Source organism: Gracilinanus agilis, chromosome 1 (assembly GCF_016433145.1).
Source record: "Gracilinanus agilis isolate LMUSP501 chromosome 1, AgileGrace, whole genome shotgun sequence".
NCBI lineage: Eukaryota > Metazoa > Chordata > Mammalia > Didelphimorphia > Didelphidae > Gracilinanus > Gracilinanus agilis.
The window spans coordinates 685803116-685810397 of NC_058130.1; positions in this window are offsets into that span (position 1 = coordinate 685803116).

Sequence of the window (7282 nt, forward strand, 5' to 3'; positions counted from 1 at the left end):
TCATTCACAAAACATATGTAATAATATATTAGTACTTATCTAAGTTTTATTATAAGTAAAACCTTCAAGCTTCTGTCCATTTTACTGTGACCTATTTTTACTTTGTATAATATTGGAATTACAACTAAATACTTTCTCCAGTTGTTTCATCTCAGTGCAAATCTGGGAGAACAACAACTTGAAAGTTCTCTAAGAAATTAAATTTAGGTTTTATATTAAATATGAGAATTCTAAAGTAATATTGTGGTTTCTGATTTAAAAATATCATGGCTTAAGTCAAAATGACTTTTAGTAGCTTTATTTACAAAGAAGTGGAAAGAGTGAAAGTAGAGAAATATATAAAGAGGGTAGAGAAAATGTCTAACCTATCACCCTAAATGTTGTTCCGTTGTCTGGCTCAGCCCTAGCAGGGCTTGGTAACCTTCAGGCAGAGGACCCAGTGGTGTCTTCAGCAAGGGTTCCACCAATGCAACCTCCTCCAAGAAAGGAAGGTTCCTCAGGAACCAATCTCTCCAGAAGACAGGAAAGGAAGGACAGCTACTCACCCAGCTCTCCAATGCAGAGTTTCTGAAGGTGAAGTCCCCAGGAGAAGTCCTCCAAAGAAGTCATCCAAAGCCAAGATCCAAAAGCCAAGCTGAAGTTGAAGTCCTTTGGACGGGAAGTTCAGGACTTTTTATAGTCCTTTCTCTACATCCCTTCCTTCATTCTACAGGAACCAATTGCAGTCTTTCAATTTGCCTAGCATTACCCAAGAGGGTTGGGCTGTGGCCTTTGGAGTCGTCACCCACTCTAGCAAGTGACTTGTGAACTATCTTATTTAGTGTTAAGTAGGGGTGCTTGAATTTTTGATTAATTTAAAAGTTGCTGATTGATAGACAAAGTTTGATTCACTCTCCACAGGTTCTTCAAGTAGAGAATAAGTTCTGACAATTCTTTTCAATAAAGAAACACTCCAAGAATGGGAACAGTGATGGAATGGGTTTCTGTTCTTTGTACAAGGAGCAGGACAGGTAAGTTTGGAGAATGGCATTATAGGCTAGCCACCATGGCATTTGAAATTTTTTCAATATTCAAAAGTTTTGGAGACCATCTACTAAATTATAGAAGAGCTGCAAACTATGTTAATGAAGGGGATAACCATATTGGTTAGTCTTAGCTCTTCAAAATACTGAAGATGAAGAAGCAGTACTACAGAAGTATTAGAGTGGAGTCAAAATCTTCTTGCTCTTGGAGGGGAGAGAAATGAGTTTGAGTCCTAACTGTGACACTTCATCACAATGTGACCTTAAACATTTCAGGTCTATTTACTGAACCTCCTTTTCTTATCTGTAATATGAGATTAATGATGTTTGAACTGCCTGACTCACAGAGTGGTATGGAAAGCCATTCATAAATCTTAAAACAATGGAAAGGTATGAGTTATGATTAAATGTTAGTTATATTACAATCTTGTAACTTGTTCCTTGGGGGAATTCATGGTTAAAGAATGAATCAATCGGATTACTCTTGGAAAATGTGGTAGATAGTATGGCAATCAGAAGTACTGGTTCCACAACAGTATTTAAGTATGGCTCAGAGGACACAGGTTTTGAATGCTGTGAAGAACTGGTAGTAGGATATTTGGTGCATTTGGAAATTTCTATAAGAATATAGATTTTCAGAGTAAGAAAGGAAAATATAAATAATCTACTTCCTCATTATCAAACAAAGGTGAAATGATTTACTTTAATATACACAGGTAGTAAATATAAAATGATTACTTAATTCCTAGCCCAGTGGTCTTTTCATTAAACCACTCTGAGGCTATAGGATGGGAGCCAGATGATAGGCGAATAGATGAGACCAGTATAATGTGCTGAATGTACTAGAGTATGTGTGAATTTAATATACATTGTACTCACTTATTCAGTTTGAAAATCATTTTTTATACCAGTCTCACCTTTGACTAGTAATGTAAACATATAGATATGGAATATTGGCAGGGGGCCTGGCAAAAGGCTGAGAGCAATGCATCCAGTAGTGAGGACTCCAGGACTAGGGATTGGGTCTAAAGTTAAGGAAGTTTAATCACAGACTGGTAGAAGGGGAAAAACTGGTTTTATAAACCAGAAAGGGAAAGTGCGAAGGAGGCTAGTTCTTCCAGAACCAGAATTTGCTCTTGTTTTCCCTAATTCAAAACATGTTCTTTATCTGGCCAGCCAATCTCTGCCAGCAGTAATGGCTTCAGCTCCCATGGTGGCCAGGAACTGGAGTCAAGAAAGTGTGGTGTGGCTTGGAGGTTTTTTTTTAAGTTAGGGTGTCCAAGTTCTTGCTCTCTCTCTGCCTTCTCTGCCTCTCTCTCCAACTTTTATTAATAAATAATTATAAATTAATATGCAGTTTCCAGGATTTTTAATCATAACAAGTGTTAGACATGGACTTTGGACAATGTGGATTCTAATTCTGCTATGAATACATTCCACTTGTGTGATCCTGGGCAAGTCACTTAATCTTTTTCAGTTTCCCCATCCATAAAAGAAGGCAGCTGGATATAATGGCTTCCAAGATGTCTTCAGTCCTAAATCTATGATCCCATGATTGGGGGGAAAAAAGCACTATTTATTACAGACGATTGTGATTAGAACTGGGATATAAGTTCTATCCTTTCTAGTATAAATTGTTTTTTTTTTCCTTTCTTTTAAAAATAATCATGCTTAAGTACAAGTAAAATTCTTTTGGGGAAAAATAATCTAGCCCCAATAGAGGGCATCAGAAGGAAAAGAAGAATATTCTAGGTTGGGATAGACAAGAGATTACATTGCTATGTTAGGAAGATCTGGGTATCCCCTACCCAAACTGAACTGGTATTAAAATGTTAAGCTGAAGATGTTTTCCTTGTTACTCATCCCCATCATATTTGATGAAAATGATCTGGGCATGTTTTGGGGAACTAACCAAACACACACCCTCACACACACACACAAGCTAGTTAGTTAAAACTCTGCCTCCTCCATCTTAGTTGTTTGCAACCATTCTCTGCCTTTGAAATCTTACTCAAGGGACATTTCCTTCTTGAAGGCTTCTCTGTTGTCTTCGGCTAGAAGTGATTTCTCTGTCCCTTTCTAAATTTTACACCGGACTGCTGGTGATTCTGCATGAAATAGCCTGTCCTTGCTCATTCTGTTTGACTTCTCTCATTCACTAAATCATATTCTCATTTGTATCTGAGTTATTTAACTCTCTTCCCCTTACTGTTCTGTGAGCTCCTTGAATTTAGCCAGGCATTTGGGACATCAACTAATAAATCCTTATTTAGTAACTTACTAGTTACTTTTTGTGAATATATTGATTTTTTGTTGACTGTTCCATTGCTTTTTAATTTTTTTGTTTTTTTCTCCCCTCCACTTCCTAGCCCAATCCATTATATATAAAAGACACTAAATAAATATTCTCTCAATTAAGTTACATGCCTATTTTTGTAGATAAAGGAATTGAAGCTCTGAGAAATTCAGTGATTTGTCCATAGCTCCAGGTAGCTTTGCCATAGCTAGCAAGTGACAGAGAGAGCTTTTGAATTTAAGGTTATTGCTTTTTCTTTTTTTTCTAACTATCACATTAGACTGCCTTTCAAAAGAAGATTGTAGTATACATCTAGTGAGAGGATTCTTAATGTTTTGGGTGTGGTTGTGGCCTCCTTTGTTAGTCTGATGAAGCCTATTAACTTCTCAGAATGTATTTTTTAAATTTATAATTGAACAAAATGTTAAATTAAAATGTGTTGTCATTTTATCAGTCATATCCAACTCTTAGTCCCATTTTGATACTGTAATTATTCCGCATTTCCTTCTCCATCTCATTTTAGAGAAAACTGAGACAAATAGGGTTAAGTTACATATCTAGGAAGTGTCTGAGGCCAGACTTGAATTCAGAAAGATGCGTCTTCCTGACTCTAAGCCCAATGCTTTAGCCATTGCACCAGGTGCTCTTAAATTTAAGTTAAAGGTTAGTAAAAATACAGAAGTAATTTTGGTTTTCCTATCCAAAGTTACAGACCCCTGAAGTCTCTCCAGAGACCCCCCCCTGGGGATTTTTGGATGCCAAGTGAAGATCCTCTACTATAAAGCGAGAAGGAACTATAAGAGCTTGTCTAGTGCTAGCATCTAATTTTAAGGATAATCTGTGACCCAGAGGTACAGTGTCTTATCTCAGATCACACAGGTAGTCAGTCACAAAACTGGGATTTGAGCTCAGGTTGTCCAGCTCTGAGTATAATACCTCTTTCACTATATCAAACCACCTCAAGATAGATCAAACACAGCAGGTGAGATCAGCCCAATATTTCATTTCTTAACAAACATATTGTTGGTGAAATGCTAAGCAGTGTAGAGAGGGGATTGCCTCTCCTCTCCTTCCTGAAATGAAATGACAGCAGGCTCCTTGGTTGACAACAGCATGGATCATTTTTGAGTCCCAGGAAGGAGCCAATGAGGCATCCTCTGCTTCCAGCTGGGCTGCACCAAATAGAAGAATCATTTGCGAAAATGAGGTCTCTGTTGATAAGGGGAAAACATCACAGAGCCTAGGCCTGTCATGGCCTGGAACGAAGCAGCCATCTGTATAGAATAGGTCTTTACAGACTGAAATGATCATGGTGTTGGGAAAGGATTTCACTGCAGCTGATGGTATTTCTGAGGCTTTTAGATTCTCAGCAAAAGAGCTTTCTCAGATCCTCTAATCTAGCATCCTCTCTTTGCCTGTGAGCTCACTGATGGCAATCCAAAATGACCCAATAAACATTTATTAAATGCCTATTTTGTGCCACGGCTTAGAGTCAGGAAGCAAAGAGTTCAAATCCAGCTTCTAACATTTACAGACTGTGTGATCCTAGGCAAGTTGCTTAACCTTATATGCCTCAGTTTCCTCATATGGAAAAAGAGTTGGAGAAGGAAATGGCAAACCACTAGAGGATCTTGGCCAAAAAAAATTCCAAATGGGATCATAAGGGTTTGTAGATTTTAAAATTAATATCCCACATGCAAGTATTATATTTATACAGATTTATTAATAATTAAAGCAAGAGTCCTAACTATTCAGCCTTCTTGGGAGAGCAAAAGAGAAAGAGCGAGGAATTACAGCAAACTATATATAAAGGTGATGATGCAAACGTGGACAAAGGAAGCATTCTGGGTGATACAGAAAGGAAGTTTGGATAATGTAGTTTTAGGGGTTCAAGATTTTCCAACTATACAGGTTGGATACAATTGAAAAATGACGGAACAACAGAATGATGTGCCAAAATTGTACTAAGTACTGTGGTTACAATTAATAAAAAGAAATCTAGTCCCTGTCTCCAAGGAGCTTACAATCTAAAGAGAGATGCTAAGAAAGACAAAGTGACTTACCCAAGTCCCCACTTAATAGATCATTGCTTCCTGCTCTAAGAGTTCTCAAGCCATGCATTTATTTATTGGTTCTTAAAATTTGCCAGAAATCAACATCAAACTCACTGACATATCATTATAGGTATTTGCCTTCTTCCTTTTATTAATTATATTATTAATCAGGATGGTATTTCCCTACTTCTAGTCCAGTCTACAGTTCCTCTTGTTCATTAATATTCTTCAAAGACTATCAACAGGTTTCTAGTGATCATATATGCAAGTTCTTTCAATATCAGAAGAAATGGTTAAGCTAGGACTAGGGATGTGTTCAATGAGGCTCCTGACGACTTAATCACCAGTTTACTTACCTTCTGCAGCCACAGTCTCCTGTCTTTAAGAGGCCTTGGTTTGGGGGAGGCTTTTCATCCATTTCATTCCTTAGCTTCCTTCAGCTTCTAGATAATGAGGGCATCTAGATCCCAAATGAATTTTCCAGACCTTAGCCATTAGATTTCAGGGCAGCAGAAAACATGCTCTGAAGGTAATTTTTAGCCATTTTGCCCCTTAGTCTTCCAGTACTTGAGGAACCAGTGGTCTAGAGTTGGGAAGACCTGAATTCAAATATAGTTTCAGACAATGACCCAGGATAATTCTGAGGGACTCATGAAAAAGAATGCCATCCACTTCCAGAGAAAGAACTGTTGGAGTCAAAATGCAGTGGTTTATCACTTGATATTTGGGTATATGACTTGCTATTTGATTTTATAAGATTATTCACTTACAAAAATGAGTAATATAGAAATGTGTTTTGCTTAATAATACATTATAACCCAGACTGAATTGCTTGTCAACTCTGGGGGTGGTGGAGAGAAGAGAGGGAGACAATATGAATCATATAACTTTGGAAAACTTATGTGAAAATTTGTTATTAAAATAAAATAAAGAAAGGAAAAAATTTCCAGATTAAAAAATAATAATAATCAAATACAGTCTCAGAAATTTCCTGATTATGTAACCCCAGGAAAGTCAGTTAAATCCTATCTGGCTCAATATCCTCCACTATTAACAAAATGGGGGAAAATAATAGCACCTACCTCAAAAGGATGTTGTGTGGACCAAATAAGATAATTAAGTTTTAGCAGAGTGGCTAGTACCTAGTAGTTTCTTAATCAAATTTATTATATTTCCAGCAGAAGACTTCTCTTAAGATAACATAGCTATCTCATATCCTGAACCTCAATATGCCTAACATTCATTGTGGATTCTGCCTCATTCCCTTCATCTCTTGTGAAGAGGCTCCATCATGGGTTCAAAGGATGAGTAAATCTCAACTCCTAGGGACCTTATTGCTAGCTAATTCTTCCTTAGCTACTGGAGTATCAAAACTATAAGAGAGATCTCTCCCCACCTTTTCTCCCATTCCCATACTGCCATGACCACTGCAGATATTATAGTTGTTTATCAGAGGACCCTCTAGATTAGGTCTCAGAACCACCTGATCATTCCCCACCCTATAATGAACAGAATCCAGCTCTTTGTTCTGTGCTTCAGAGTCAACATATCCTGAAACAAAAATCTTTTTCCAATCCTATTTATCCCAATTTCATTCAATCCCTATCCTTTCATAACCCTGATTATTCTCTTCATTCATGATTCCTTATGCTCCTACTTCTAATCCCCTACTTTAGAATCCTTGTTCTTTGTATTATTTAAATCTTCTTTTTTTTTAATTTAGGACTATCACTTCATACTCTTTCCGTTTTTTTTGGCATCTGTTTTTGGCATCTCTGCTGTTTTGGGGTTTTGTTTTTCAGGAAGTCACTGCACCTCTGGCTGTCCTCTCCAAGATTCAGGCCCTTTTTCTTCCATGCCAACTAAAACACTGGAATTAGAGACATCCCTAGTTCCTTTAGGCAGTCAAT